The 15,923-nt window shown below is 38.9% G+C and overlaps 1 long non-coding RNA gene across 4 annotated transcripts; it reads right to left on the reverse strand.

The window, feature by feature from the left end:
- Positions 1-2,904: 2,904 nt before the first annotated feature.
- LOC147997150 (uncharacterized) lies at positions 2,905-12,986 on the reverse strand. Of its 4 annotated transcripts, none has more exons than XR_015653514.1 (4): positions 12,768-12,970; positions 7,005-7,071; positions 4,958-5,155; positions 2,905-4,397 (listed from the first exon to the last, which is right to left on the reverse strand). It is a non-coding gene; the product is annotated as an uncharacterized LOC147997150 (long non-coding RNA). The 4 variants fall into 4 exon arrangements; XR_015653516.1 differs by having other exon boundaries at positions 3,838-4,397; positions 4,958-5,228; positions 7,005-7,259; positions 12,768-12,986; XR_015653517.1 differs by having other exon boundaries at positions 3,838-4,397; positions 7,005-7,259; positions 12,768-12,800.
- Positions 12,987-15,923: the final 2,937 nt, after the last annotated feature.

Consider the following 15,923-nt stretch of genomic DNA (forward strand, 5'->3'; position numbering starts at 1 on the left):
CATTAAACATTCCTTTAAATGCTTCTCAGCCATTAGAGCTTTCTCTGTAGAGAATTCTCTAGATCTGTACCCTATTTTTGATTAAATTATTTGGTTTGTTGAGGTCTAGTTTCTTGACTTCTTTATGTACTTTGGAAGTCAGCCTTGTATTGGACGTGGGGCTAGTGAACATCTTTTTCCACTCTGTAGGGTGCACTTTTACACTATTTTTGTCTACTGGCTGGTTTTCTGTGCCAACTTGAAACAAGCTGGAGTTATCACAGAAATGTAACTCCCTTGAGGAAATGCCTCCATGAGATCCGGCTGTAGGACATTTTCTCAATTAGTGATCAAGCAGGGAAGACCCAGCCCATTGTGGGTGGTGCCATCCCTGGGCTGGTGGTCTTGGGTTCTATAAGAGAACAAGTTGAGCAAGCCAGGGGAAGCAATTCAGTAAGCAGCATCTCTCCATGGCTTCTATATCAGCTCCTGCCTCCAGGTTCCCACCCTGTGTGAGTTCCAGTCCTGACGTCCTTTGGTAATGAACAGCAATGTGGAAATGTAAGCTGAATAAACACTTCCTCCCCCAACTTGCTTCTCGGTCATGATGTTTTGTGCAGTAATACAAACCCTGAATATGATATTCTTTGTCTTTTGCCTTACAGAAGATTTTCAGTTTAATGAATTTGCATTAATTAGTTGTCCACTTACTGCCTGTGTTATTGGTGTTCTGTTCACAAAATTGTCTCCTGTGCCAATGTGTTCAAGGCTATTTCTCATTTTTTATTTCTTTCAGGTTCAATATTTCTGGCTCATGTTGATGTCTTTGATCAATTTGAACTTAAGTTTTATGAAGAGTGATAGATACAGTTCTATTTGAATTCTTATACATGTAGATATCCAGTTAGACCAGAACCATTTGTTGAAGAGATTTTCTTTCTTTCGCTGTGTAGTTTTTACTTCTTTGTAAAAAGTCAGGTTCCAAAGGTGTATAGAATTGTATCTGGGTCTTCAATTTGATCCCATTGATCAATCTGTGTTTTTATGCTGATACAATGTACTTTTTATTACTATAGCTCTTATGTAGAACTTGAAATCAGGGATAGTAATACAACCTGGAAATTATTTTATTGTACAAGATTGTTTTAGCTATCCTAGTTTTGTTTTTTTGTTTGTTATTCCATATGAAGTTGAGTAGAATTCTTTCAAGAACTGTAAAGAATTTTGTCAGAATTTAGATATACATTATATTTAACGTGTAGAATGTTTTAGGCATGATGGCAATGTTTTAGTATGTTAATCCTACCAAATCCATGAACATGGGAGAATTTTCCATCTTCTAATGCCTTTTCCAGGTTATTTCTTAAAAGAATTGATGTCCTTGGTATACAGGTCATTTACTTGTAACCCTAGCTAAGACTCCTAGTAATGGGGTATATGGAGTCTGAGCTAGTCATCTTCTGTAACCCGGCAAGGCCTCCAGTGTAATGATTGGAACTCCATCCCAAGCACAAAATCTTTGAACTATAACAAGTTGGGACAGGTTAAAAGTGGAGCAGAAACTGTAGGAGTGGCCATTCAATGACAATGACTGGTCCAGCTTGAGATTCATGCCCTGAGAGAGATCCCACCTCTGACAGGGCACAGAGCCCAGAGGCTACACAGCCTAGAGATTTTGAATAGAAACAAATGTTACAAGCAAAAGAAAAAAAAAGTCAATGGAATGACTCCTAATGATATTCTCTTATACCATAAATTAATGCCTAACCCGACTGTCATCACGGGGCTTCACCCAGCAACTAATGCAAACAGATGCAGTAACGCAGAGTCAAGCCTTAAGAATCCTGTGAAAGGGTGGGAGCGAAGGATTGTAGGAGTCAGAGGGGTCAAGGACACCAAAAGAAAACTCACAGAACAAACTAGTTCAGGCTCATAGGGGCTCACAGAGGCTGAACCAACCAAGGAGCCTATAGGGTTCTGACATAGTCCCTCTGCATAGAAGATACAGTTGTGTAGCTTGGTCTTCTTGTGGAATACCTAACAGTGGGAGTAGTAGCTCTCTGACTTTTTTTGCCTGCTTCTGCATTGCCGCTAACTATGTTGTCTCGTCTAGCCTCAATATGAGGAGACATACCTGAACTTGCTGCAACTCGATATGCCATGTTTGCTTAGTATCCATGTACGATCTGACCTTTACTGAAAAGAGACTGAAGAAAAGTGGATGAGGAGTGGAGGTGGGCAGGAAGGACTGGGAGGGAAAACTGCAGAAGGAATGCAATATAGGACAGAAGAATAAATGAAAATTGATTTCTTTAGATACAGGAAACTAGATGAAGGGTAACAGTTAATACATAAATTATCCAGAAGAATGAGCCCTCTGACCATTTGTTCTAAATTGTGTGTGTGTGTGTGTGTGTGTGTGTGTGTGTGTGTGTGTGTGTGTATAGTAATGTTTTCCAGGAGTGGTGAAATCTATTCATTTTATTGCTTGCATTATTTAATAAAATAAATGTAATCTCCTTATAACTCCCACAATAAAACACAAACAAACTAAAATAAAACACGCATAGAGTTGTGCAGGGCCAGGTAAGTCCCTTCTGAAGCTTTTCTTCTCCAATTGTAAATAAGCCATTCACCTTTACCCTGAAAACTTTGAAAGATCAAAAGACTACCTCAACCCCATGGCCTCAGGAAATGGAGCCATTGAAAACAAAATTATCCATGAATGTTTTACAAAAACAAAAAACAACCCTTTTTCAATAATTAAAAAGTGAGTTTACAGGCTATAAACTTTTGAGTTTTAGGGGACCCACCGGACATCACACGATTTGTTCTTTCTATGGTCGGAAAGAGTATGCTACTTCAACTGTGCCCCATTGACACAAATAACATCACCGTTTTTATACTTAGATTTATTTTATTTTTAATTCAGTGTCTGTTTGTCCATGTGTGAATGTGTAAAGCCAGAGGACGGACTCAGATACCCTATATTAGAGCTACGGGCATCTTTGAGATTCATGTCATAAGTAACATGGACTTTCAAGAGCATCAAGCACTGTTAACCTCTGAGCAATATTTACATGCGCATACCCTGAATTCTTAAAAAGATTTATTTTCGTCATGCTTGCATTCATTCATTCACTTATTTATTAACATAAATATGCCTTTTTATGAATCGATATTACTAATGAGAACAGGATACTATGAGAGGCTAAACATCAAGACAAGTACAAATTGGCGGTATAAAACCAAAGGAAAACCTTCTGCCTTTACTAGTTTTCTTGTCTTTGCAGTTATGTAAGTAGTTCACTTAAAACAATTCCATGTCTAGAGATAGCCTGTTTACTACTGAAATGAAAGTGAGGAATTGAGAAGGTAAGGAAATATAGACTTATGTTCTGTACCGTTGGCCCAATGTTCAGTAATAATTATTGATGAAAATGCCTTATTAACAAATATTTCCCTGAAATAGACTTCCCAGATTGGAAATATTCAGTGGAACTGTTGTTGCAAGCCAAAGAGTAGAAAACTGTAAAGTTTTCTCTACACAAGCCAACTTTAAAATGAATGAAAAAAAAATAGGAAAAGAGACAACAGAGTCCCAGTGTGTTTTGTGATACAATTAAAGCAAAGTAACTTTGCCTCTTACTGGTGCAGTGGCAGGAGTTGAGCACTGAAATGATACTAAGCTCTTTGTCACCTACAAACAGTAGAGAAGTTTACCTAGCCTCCCACCAATAGTTTCAAATGATGGCCCATGAGGTGACAGAATTACCATGTAGCCCCGTCATAGATATATTCACAACCCAAGAAAAATATGTTATTTCTACTCAAATAATGTCAAAACAAAATTATTTTCCCAACAAAATGTTTTCCATTAATTTATTTATTCACTTTATATCTTGATCATAGCCCCCTTCATCTGACAGTGTCCCCCCAACCTCTTCTCTTTACCTCTGAGAAAGATGGGGGGAGCCTTTCATGGGAGCCAACCTGCTCCAGCACTTTAAGTCACTGCAGGACTAGGTAATCTTCTTCCATCAAGACCAGATAAGACAGCCCAGTCAAGAGAACAGGATTCAAAGGCAGGCAAAAAAAAGGGTAAGCCCTTGCTCCAATTTCTGGGGAACCCACATGAAGACCATGTTGCATGCTTGGTACTTATATGAAGGGGCCCTAGGTCCAGCCTTTCTATGTTCTTTGGTTGGTGGTCGTTCTCTGGGAGCACAGAAAGTTCCAAGTTCATTGATTTTATTGGTCTTCTTACAGACTCCATTACCACTCTGGGTCCCTTAATCCTTTTCCCAACTCTCATAAGACTTTCAGAGCTCCATCAAATACTTAGCTGTGGCTTTCTGTCTCTTGTCAGTCAGCTGTTAGGTGGACCTTCTCAGAGGACAGTTATTCTGGGCTCTAGTCTGCAAATATAACAAAGTATCATTAATAGTAGTGTCAGGAATTGATGCTTACCCATGAGATGGCTCGCAAATTGGGCCAATCTCTGAGACATCATTGTGCCTGCACTTCTTGTCGGCAGGACAAACTTTGGATAGAAGGTCTTTTTGGTCCTGACTGGCTACAGGAGGTGGACATTTCAGTCTCCATATCTGCCACTGCTAGGGGTCTCAGCTATAATCATCCTGGTACACTCCCTGAATCTCCCACTTACTTGGTCTCTGGTCTTTACTACATTCTAGAGATATCCTCCTCCCCATTTCCTTTCACTCTCCTGTCCCTTTCCCTAGCTTTCCCTACATCTGACTTTCCTATCCAACTTCCTTCCCCATCCCTATCCCCATCCCCTCTCTCACATAGTTCTCTCCCTCCTTCCACCTCCAATAACTATTTCATTTCCCCCTCGTGTGAGATACAACTATACTCCCTTGGACCCTCATTATTTATTGTCTTTGGGTCTGTAGATTATAGTATGGGTATCCTCTACTTTATGTGTAATATCCAGTTATAAGTGAGTACATACCATGCCTGTATGATATTCATGCCTGTGGGTAACCTCGCTCAGGATGATACTTTCTAGTTTGATCCATTTGTCTGCAGATTTCTGTCTTTATTTTCAATAGCTGAATAGTATTCGATAGGGCAAATGAACCACATTTTCTTTATCCGTTTTTCAGTAGATGAGCATCTAGGTTGTTTCTCGCTATCACGAATAAAGCTGCTGTGAACATAGTAGAACAAATGCCTGGTGGGACAGTGGAGCTGAGGCTTGAGATAGAACTCTCCTCAATTGTCTAAGAAAGCAAGGGATTGATTTCAAAAACAGTTATTTTATTATTTGGGAATTTCCTTCAGTGCACATGATCATTCTTGTTTCTCCTTCCACACAGGCCCATAATCCCACCCTAAGGTCCGAGAAAAGACCACTTTTTCTATTAAGACATCTCAGTAATATTCACTACTATAGCCCAAACACAAAAATCATTTAAATATCTGAAACAAGTCCCATACATCCAAACAGATTGGACTCCTTTATGAGCCAATGACAAACAACATGAGATCCAAGTTGCTGATGGTTCAAAGGTTAATTCAGAAATCTAAATTTTATCAGCTTGGGTTCAGCAGTGACAGTGATGTGATTATAAGTTGGTCTCCCTTCATTACTTTATCTTTGGCTTTGGTGGGCTTTGCCTGTCCCATACACAGACTGGGCATAAGAACAGGGAGAAAAATAGCCCCACACAACAGGACTTTAGAGGATAGCCTATCAAAAAATTGATAGGAGCACAAAGTTTATTAAGCTTAAATACCTGGTATGATAAATGGTCATAATATTTTATTTTCAATTAATGTGATTTTTCTCATGTTATTAATTTTAGTATCATAGCCATTTTGATTCTCAGAAAAGCACTTATTTCTTCAAGATTCATGACTAATAATTAAGAAAATAAAAAGTAACCCATTTTGTGTTTATCTCTGGTACATATCTTTTAACAGATTCCAATTCTGTTTTAAAGCATTGTCATTTTGTGATTTTAGGATACTATAGAATTATTCAGATTGAATCAGTAATCCTGAATAAAATATTCTTTCTGCAGAAACACAATCTGTTCATTTGAAACCACGCTACCTACAAATGAATTTCTCAAAGGCTAAACCTCAAATGTATAAATAACCAACGCGTGGTCAGATGGCTTAATAGATAATGGTGCTTGCTGCCGAGCCTGACCATCTGGCAGTTTATCAAAATGGAAGGAGACAAACTCACACAAGAAGCCACACACACACACACACACACACACACACACACACACACACATATTGAATCAATCAATCACAATCAATCAAATAATCAATCAATAAATACAGTATTTTAAAACTACTACGAATCTCAAATAGAATGAAAGAATCTTAGATGGCAATTCAGATCCACATGTAAAAAATAGTAAAATAAAATAAAGACTTCAGGACTTATTAGTCTTTAAATGTGCTGTGCCTAATTTTTAAATCAACTGAAAATTAAAAATAAATTTATGTGTTTATGATATGTAAAACTGTAGCTTGCATGACTCTGATAATATGAAAGGGAAAAACATATTAGATGTGAAGACCTGCATACATTTTAAATCAAAATTAAATAGATGTTAACCTAATATATACTATTTAATAAAATAATTGTGGTTTTAAGAACACTGATATAGAAAATATATAATAAGAGATAGAATTGAAAGGGAATACTTGGGAATGTGCAACTAAAATAAACAAGATATAAAAGAGAACTAAATAGTAAAATCTATAAGGCACAAAAAACAATAAAATAACAGAAATAATACAGAGCACAGCAGTGATGGGTTAAGTCTAAATGGGGTCTCAATCCAAAGACTGAGATTAAAACTTGGTCTCTTTAAAGATCTAACAGCATGTCCTGTAATGAAGACACATTTTAGATTCAAACACAAGAAGGCCTAGGAAATCAGTCCTGAGGGCGAAACAGTATTAAAGAGCATATACTGATCTTGCAGAAAACCTGTGTCTGAATACTGTTTTGGGAAGCTCACAATTGGCTTTACCTCTAGGTCCAGATGACCCAACACTGTCTTCAGGACACTGCAGACATCTGTACTCACATGTGTATACCTACACAGAATTAACAAACAACACAAATAAATCTTCAAAATTAAGAAAGGCCTTTTGTCCTTTGGAGGCTTGATGACTCAGGATAGGAAAATGCTAGTTCACTGAGGCAGGAGTAGGTGGGCAAGTTGAGGAGCATCCTTATACAGGCACGAGGAGGGAGGAGAGGATGGGATCTTGCGGAGAGGAAACTGGGAAGTAAGATAACATTTGAAATGTAATTAAATAAAAGAAAATAAAAGAAAGAATAGAAAATTTGAAAATAAATAAAATACGAATATCTATCAGAAGATAGTTGAAATACCTATACAAGCATCAGAAAACAAACATTCATGTAAAAACACAGGATGGAAAAATGACTATGAAGTTAATAGCATGTACTACTCTTGAAAGGACCCAAGTTAAATCCCATATACCCATAGTGGATGAATCACAACTTCCTGTAACTCCATCTCCATGGCCACTTCACCCATGTGAACATACTCCTATACACATATATACATACATACATACATACATACATTCATACATACATACACATACACGCACATACACACCCCTAAACATGAGAATAAATCTTTTTTCAAAGAATAATATTTCTAGACACAAACATGTAGTTTCCTGACAAGACTGGCTATATTGATGAGACATGGAACTTATAAGCCAACACAAACATAAAAATAGCATTAAGTATGTTAGTTAAATGTATTGAGATGATTCAAAATGGGAAATGCAAAGTTGTACAATAGTAACCTGAAACTTTAAAAAGTATTCAAATATTAAAAAAAAATACACCATAGGTCAACCATTAAGTAGAAGATTTGATAGTCACGAAGGGGATATAATGGATGGAAATATTCACACAATAGCAACAGAATTGGCATATACCACCAAGTCTTATAAAACATTACCCAGAATTCACGCTATTATTTAATTTAAAAACAATACATGTACTAAAACTATGCTCACATGAAATTTAATGACAATAAAAAACAATAATAGATAAAATATTAGAATACTCTCAAACTCAGAAAGTAATGCACTTCTAAAATCATGAGAGATCTAAATGCAAAACCCAGAACAGATACTGATGAATAAAATATGAGGATGCACTGTAACTCATTATGAGACACCAGTGCGTAGAAGGAAATTGATAGTGATTCACAACAGTAATTTTTATAAGGATTATTTTTACTTGCATGTTATCTGTGTGTGAACCTATCATGTGTGAATACATGCCACCTGCATGTGTGCACCCACAGAGGCTACAAGAGGGTGTTGGATTGTTAGAGGAATGAGATGGGCATTGCGAACTGACTTGGTGTCTATTGGGAGAAGAGGAAGGTCTCTTAAACACTGAGCCATCTCTCCCCTCGGCAACTATACATTTTTCAAAGGGATGTTTATCAAATAACAGTCACTAAACATCAGGAAATTAAACTCAGGGAAGAAAGTGGATGAAAACTGTAACCTGATAAAATAAAAGGAAAAACTAGTAGTCCCATCCCCTGAAGTTTCCTGAGCAATTCCATATGTACCAGAATGAAGAGTACACAAGACCAATCCTTAAAATAAGAAAGAACTGTTTTTATTGTCATTATTTCTCCAACATCAGAAGTGTGCTATGGTGCCTGAAACCTGGTCATAGTTAACTGTCTTGTGCTATTTTTTTTTGAACCTTTCTGTACCTGTTTGGAGTGCAGTATGATACACAAAGATACAGATTAAATACAAACCAGAGCTTTTGTGTGGAAAATGGCCTACTTATACTAGCACTATAAAAACTCCATCCTTATAAAGTATTAGAGATGTGGACTAATTCAAGTTTTCATTTGCAGTAAATGGAACAACAGAATCAAAAACAGTTAACCAGTTCCCAATGAAAGGAAGACAATTGCGAATGCCACTTTTCCCATTAAAGTTCCCAGTCACTTCCTCCTTACTCAGCCCTTTATTTTTTTATCCAGTTCACTGGGGTTTTGCATATTTTTATGTAGGTGGTGTTTTGTCAGTTTGTCAGTCTTGCAGTACCTTGTGAAACCAATAAATGACATAGGACTTTTTGCCCTCTGCTGTTTTTCACAAATATATACTAAATAAAATTGTAAGACTGAATTATTTTGCATAATAATTTCTTGTTCCTAAAAGCTCCCAGTGTCAAATGTTTCAGCTTTCTTCTCCCTACACTCCTCAAAATTACTGATTTTTTTCTTTCTTTTGGAGTGTGTGTATATAATTTTCTTGACCATTCTTTAGCTATAAATGTATATGGTGTGGCCTTTTCATTTAACAGTACATATTTCTTTCACCCACATATTTCTGATCATTAATGTCTGTCTGTAGATAAAAGTCGATGTAAAAGATAGAGCCACCACAACCTACCCAATTTGCTGCTGTCGCTGCTTCCCACTGGATAGTGTGCACTTTTTTTCACTATAATCATAAATTACATTAAGCTTTGTGTTTATAAAGATGAAAGTTTCAAACATTTGGATGAGTATGTTGGAGGACAGTTGTTGATCATGCTAATCATATCATTGAGCCTTTGGGAAAAATTATTGACTTTTTCTTAAGTAGTTACATCGTTTTGTAGTCCTAACAGCTGGCAATTGAAATCTCCAGTGCTGTGTCTCTTGCCTGAAATCAATGGAGACTACAGTCACGTTGGTTGGTAACAGCAGACTCTCACGCTCACTTCCCTGGAGATAAGTGATCCTGAGTATTCCTTTATATACTCGAAATTTTTCATTTTTCATTGGTGAGATGACCATTTTATTCATGTTTTAGCTTACTTGGTCAGTGGACTTAAATTTATATTGCAACCTTTTAGGAATTCAGTGGTATATAGTACATCCACAATTATTTATTCTTTATTCAATTTTAATAATCTACATATGAGTTCTTTATACATATCATTACTCTTCCTCCCCTCATTCAAACTGTACTTGTGTCCCATCTACTCTTTACCAAATTCATGACCACTCCTTTAATTACCACACACACACACACACACACACACACAGCACACACATACAACACACAACACACACACACCACAACACCACACACACACACATATTCTCACACCACACATATACAACACACACACCACAACACACACACACAACACACCACACACACACACATATTCACACACCACACATATACAACACACACACCACAACACACACACAACACACACACAACCACAACACACACACATACCACACACACACATATGCACACACCACATATATACCACACACACACACACACGCACACACACACTCCTGAGTCCATTTATTGTCATTTATATCTACATGTTTTATGGTTGACCACCATATGGAGATTGTTTTAAATGAACTTACAGAACATTGCCATTATGTGTATTGAGCTATGAAAATGGGAGGAAAACTATCAGGGCTCATGGCAAGCTTTCACCGTGGTTGTGGTGAAAATTGGGGGCTCATAGGACAGGATGAGTAAGAATGGGTGTAAACCAAACAAAACCAAAGAACAACAACAAAGCCACCCCAGACTTCAGGACAAAAAGTTATCCTGAAATAAGAGCTCTGGTAATTTAGAAAAATCTTGTTCTGAAATAAGCTTGAAGAAAACATTAGAGCAATCTTGGGTTCTAGGTCCAAAGCAGCTGGGCAGGAATATATCCAGTTGTGGTCTGAAGTGAGAAGAAGCTGAGGAGGAGTATATCCAGCTGTCCCCCAACTACAAGTATCACCACCTCCCTGGAGAACACAGAAGGGATGGTGTACTCTCTGAATAGATGAGAAAAGATGAAAAGACGAAGTGGAAGAGTGGTTTGTACAAAAGCAGAAAAAAAAAAGAAGAAAGAAAGAAAGAAAAAATAGAGAAAAGAAAAGGTATTTGCAGAAATCCCATGAACTAAATTTCAATTTCTGAGCACTTCTTTCTGGGGCATGAGAATCGTGTGCAGAAGTGTCAGCATTCTTTACCTCTTATAAATAGAACTGACCATTACAACTTGACAATGATATAAAAGGAAACAAAGAATTTCTAACTTAGTAGAACATAGGACCATGGAAGCTTGGCAGGAAAAGCAAGGGTCCCCTATGAATTAGAAGCAGAGGCTTCTCTGGACACTATTGCTGATTGTCAACGTTAAACTCTGAGTGCAGAAAGGAAGAGGTAATGTGCCGTCCTGTAATGAACATCTTGGAAAAGAATTCAGAAAGAATACTTCTTAGTTATTCACATACACAGTCTTTATCTTGTCTTATGTTCGAGTTACCTGTAGCGAGAAAATTAAATAATCCAAACTTGCTTCTGGTATGTCAGAATCGTTCTAGGGAGCTTAATTTAGTGTGCCTGAGCCGTCTTTCAGGCGCGCAGGGTGCCTGGGAAGTTTTTATTTAGTTAGTAGAAGATATAGAAGAGATGTACTGCGAGGCAGAGGACCAGGAAACTTGGTAAGGTCGAGTGGGCCTAGAGACCCCAGCACCCGGGCTTCCATCTAAGATGGTAGAGGCCTCCCTGCTCCCTACTAGAGTTCTGGCCCTGAACACGTGATCACACTCTCAGCACTGAAGAGTAGCCCAGAACAGAGTTCTCATGAGTATCTAGAGGCCATCTTGAGGGTACCTAAGTATCCTTAGGGTTTAGCCAATAAGCTTCCTTCCTGGACATTCCTTCCTACCTGGGAGGGTAGGTGGTGTGCACCCATTTTCTACGGAGACCAATCAAACAGTTTGGAACCAAAGACTCCTCTCTCTCGTCAAGAACAACCGTAGAGAGCAGCGAGAAAGCCTCCCTCTACAGGACCCAAGTCTAAGTTTCTGGAAGAAGGCTCCTCTTCTCTCCCAGATAATCGTTGCTAAGCTAAGCCGAGCTCCCCATCCCCCTGGCCCTGGGGTCTTCAGCCCAGGAGACCCAACTCCATTTCCAACGCCCTATGATCCAGATGCATCTGGACCTCTAGGAGTTTAGGAACTTCTGGCTCAGGACTCCTTGTTGAAGGCCCGTGGACCTTCCTTCCCCTCCCCCACACAGGAGAACCTCCATTCCTGACTCCTCTGAAGTTTCCAATGTTGACTGGACTCCAGAGAGTCCGGGACTCCCCTACCCCCAGCTTCGGCCTCCCACATGTTAGGCTGATTTTTCCCACCCTCTGAGTGGTGTATCAATGCTTTCCTCAAGCCCAGCATCTGACAACAGGCATGTCTAGCTTCTCAGCATTTTATCTACCCAGTGGTGTTCTTACACTCCAGCCGTGGGGCGACACTGGGAACCACGATGCATTCCTTGTGGTTGGCATAGTACTTAAAAGTAAGTTGGCATCAGAATTCAGAGGTTCACTGAGCAGTTTGGTAACTATTATAATTCTAGATTTCAATTACCATATTTTGAATAATTTTAAAGAAAAGTGACTTCTCTTTAACTTTTATGAATTTTTCCTTTCCTTTTTGTTGCTCTAATTTTTTTTTCTGTTCTTCTAAGCCACCACACATGTCCAACTCTTTCCCTGTATTCTACAAGAAAAATGGAGGTTTGGAAATGTCTCTTACACTACCCTCAGAAACTGAGTAGTGATCATCTCCAAGTGTACACACACACACACTCACACACACACACACACACACACACACACACACACAGAGAGAGAGAGAGAGAGAGAGAGAGAGAGAGAGAGAGAGAGAGAGAGAGAGAGAGAGAGAACTTACATGCTTTCACTCTTTCTCAGCATACAGTACATCAGAGCTGCTGCTGCTGACCTTGGCCTGGGCAAAAGGCCAGCGACTCCTTTTAATAGGAAGGATGTATTTCCCAGTGATTCATCACTTCCACTATAAATTAGAGAAAGGCATTTTCTTCTTGCTAACGATTTATTAAGAAGACTTTCTGGCAGTAAATCCTCTCACCTCCCATTTTCTAGAAGTCACGGTAGGATTTGAGCCCCAGAGCCAGAAATGACTGCCACTTGCAGAGGTGACACTGTGGGAGGTCTTGGGAAGGGCCACAGTAGCAGAGTCTATGACCTTTAATAGATTAGAGTGTCCTGGATAACAGGCAGAGCTACAGTGACAGAAATGGCTCTTGGGAGTAAATGGATTTTTTTTTAATCTGTCAGCTCCAAACATGTCATTCCTTGTCCACGGGTGACAGAAAAAGTTTAAGCCTTACTAAAACACGGTTTCATTTTTAAACAAAGAATACCTTCAGCCAACTTCTCTAAATATTTAAAATTCATACACCAAAGTAAAATTTAAAAAGCCAGAGGTGTGATACGTCTGTGATCTTATTTACATTCTGTGCAGAAACAATGCTGAAATGAACAAGGAGATACTGAAAGTCATACTTTCTTTATCATAATAATTCCCCCAGAGACATTCAACTTCTATGTAAAAAGTAAAACAGAGACATCACGTTATATGATTAAGAATAACACCTCCAGCTGCTATGATTGTATTTATTTCTTCACAGCAACAATCAACGTTTAGTTATCGCTGTGTTCAGAGACTAACACATCAGTCTTCTCAGGGCAGCAAGCATTTATTTTGATCATTAACAATCCTTAAGCAATCCATCACAGTAGCTTTAATGTATTTGTCTCCTCTGAAGCCAGGTACCAGTGTTAATGTGTCTCTCCCTGGAATTCTTTTGCAATTCCTTTTCTGTCAATAGAAAGTTATGACTAAGATTAAAATGAGGAATTATCTAAGATCGTTTATTGTCTTAAACATGAAAATACTGGAAAAAGGGATTGTGTTCCTTCTAGAAGGTAAGTGTTCACTGTTGAATGAATACTGAATATCCATTCACTGGTGTTTCAATGGCAAACGATTTAAGTGTTTAATTATTTTGTGATTTAAAAATTATTCTAAAAAGGAGTTTGATGTTTATATAATATAATCAGGTATATATAAATGGCACTATTTTATACGTCAAAATTGTGTGTGTATGTACTTATATCTGTGTTCATTTATGTGTATATGTATAGATGTGTATATACAGGTGTTCATATGTAAGTATGTATGTGGCATGTCTATATAACTTTTCATGTATATACATATATGTATGTGTCTATATGGGTATGTATATGTGTTTGTGTATGTATGTGTGTACATGATTGTGAGTATGTGTGCATGTATGTATATATGCTTGTATGTATGTGTCTATATGTTTGTGTTTATGAGTACATGTATTTGTGTGTGTTTAGTAGTAGTAGTAGTAGTAGTAGTAGTAGTAGTAGTAGCAGTAGTAGTAGTGTGAGTTGCTGGACAGAGGTGTCCTGCTGACCATCAAACAATACACACCAGTTACTCTTGGATATCCAACAGAACTTGATAGTAAGATCCTTTTGATGAGGATACAGCACACATTGTTCAGAAGACATGGAGAAGCCTAGTCAGTATTGGCCTGGAAATTTCCTCCCTGCTGCCTCTCTTTCATATTACTGAAGGTCTGTGCAAGATGTTGGGGCAAATGTGTATGTGTGTGGCAGGAAGGGTCATCAGCAGTGTTGCCCCACTGTGAACAATGTGAACTGCAACAGTGACTGGTACCATAAATGTTGTACTAACCAACCACTTTTTCATTGAATGTAAAGCTCACTTCATGGGCAAATACATTTCTGTACTGCAAATGGGCTAATACCCCATGGTTGGTAAGACTATAGGCCCGAAAGGTGAACGAACTTACAGTTATTATTCTGCTAAACAAATACGATATCAAACTCTGCTCTAAACCATTTACTTAAACCTATAGATTAGTGCAGTTCTCGGAGCATCTTGAACGTCTATGTGCTATGAATGTTGGTTAGCACAGAAACACACAACCCCCTTGACCACAGAGAGTGTTAGCAGAGAGCTCAAAAAGGACTACTATGCACCACCGTACCCCTAGGATTCTGAGACAACAATTAAAAGGAAAGAGAGAGATGATAAAAGTCAGAGCCAGGTCTTAATGGGGCAGTCTCAACTGAAGAACAAAGTGGACGTGCTGAGGCAGGAGAATGAGAAAATGCAGGGGCAATGCATGCCAGTGCAGCAGCACTTAAGGGACATGAAATTGTCCTCTAAGTATCAACAAGACACCAGTGACCACAGAACCCAGCAGCTGCAGCAGGATCTGGAAAAAATTGGAAAAAAAATGGAAGAGGGAGCAGAGGGAGCTGGGACCCAGGAGAAAGACTCTGAAGAAAACCTGCGGTATCACTTTGAGGTCCTCCAGGAGAGTAACCTGCCCAGCTGCTTCCTGACTGGGCTCAATTAGGTGAAGAAGAACGTGGAAATTCTTAGGGAGGAGGACAAGAAAGTGCAGGGGGATTGTGCCCTACTACAGCAGAACTTGGGAGGATTGAAGTCAAATTATAAGAAGCAACAGGAGGAGGTCAGTGACCCACAGACCCAGCACCAAAGCACAGGGAAAGAATGGAGGGACTGTGGCAGTACGAGCTGACACAGAAGGAGATGGCCATCAGGCAGAAGGAGTTAGCACAGAAGATGCAGCATCACTTTGAGGTCCTCCAGATGAGGTCTGAGAAACCGCAGCATGAAACGGAACTGGCCTCGGCCTGGGAAGAGAGCCTCCTGCTGAATGACCTGCTGAGTCAGGAGCTACCAGCTGAACCCCATCCCCAGAAACCACAGACTCCCATGGACGGATTTGCTTCCACATATTTTGTTTCCTCAGTGTTAATGGCCCTCGTGTTAGGGAGCCAGTGAGCCACCAGCCTGCTTCTGGGTCTGCTTCCCTTTAACTTCCTGACAACTCCCTTGAAAGAACTAAGGCGACTTTCCAGCCATTAAGTGTCCAAGACCAGGCACCTGTTGCAGGTTGGTGCTCCTAATGTGCAGTGAGAGAATGATGCTTAGCAT

The sequence above is a fragment of the Rattus norvegicus genome, chromosome 1, assembly GCF_021556685.1.
Source record: "Rattus norvegicus strain SHRSP/BbbUtx chromosome 1, alternate assembly SHRSP_T2T, whole genome shotgun sequence".
Classification (NCBI taxonomy): domain Eukaryota; kingdom Metazoa; phylum Chordata; class Mammalia; order Rodentia; family Muridae; genus Rattus; species Rattus norvegicus.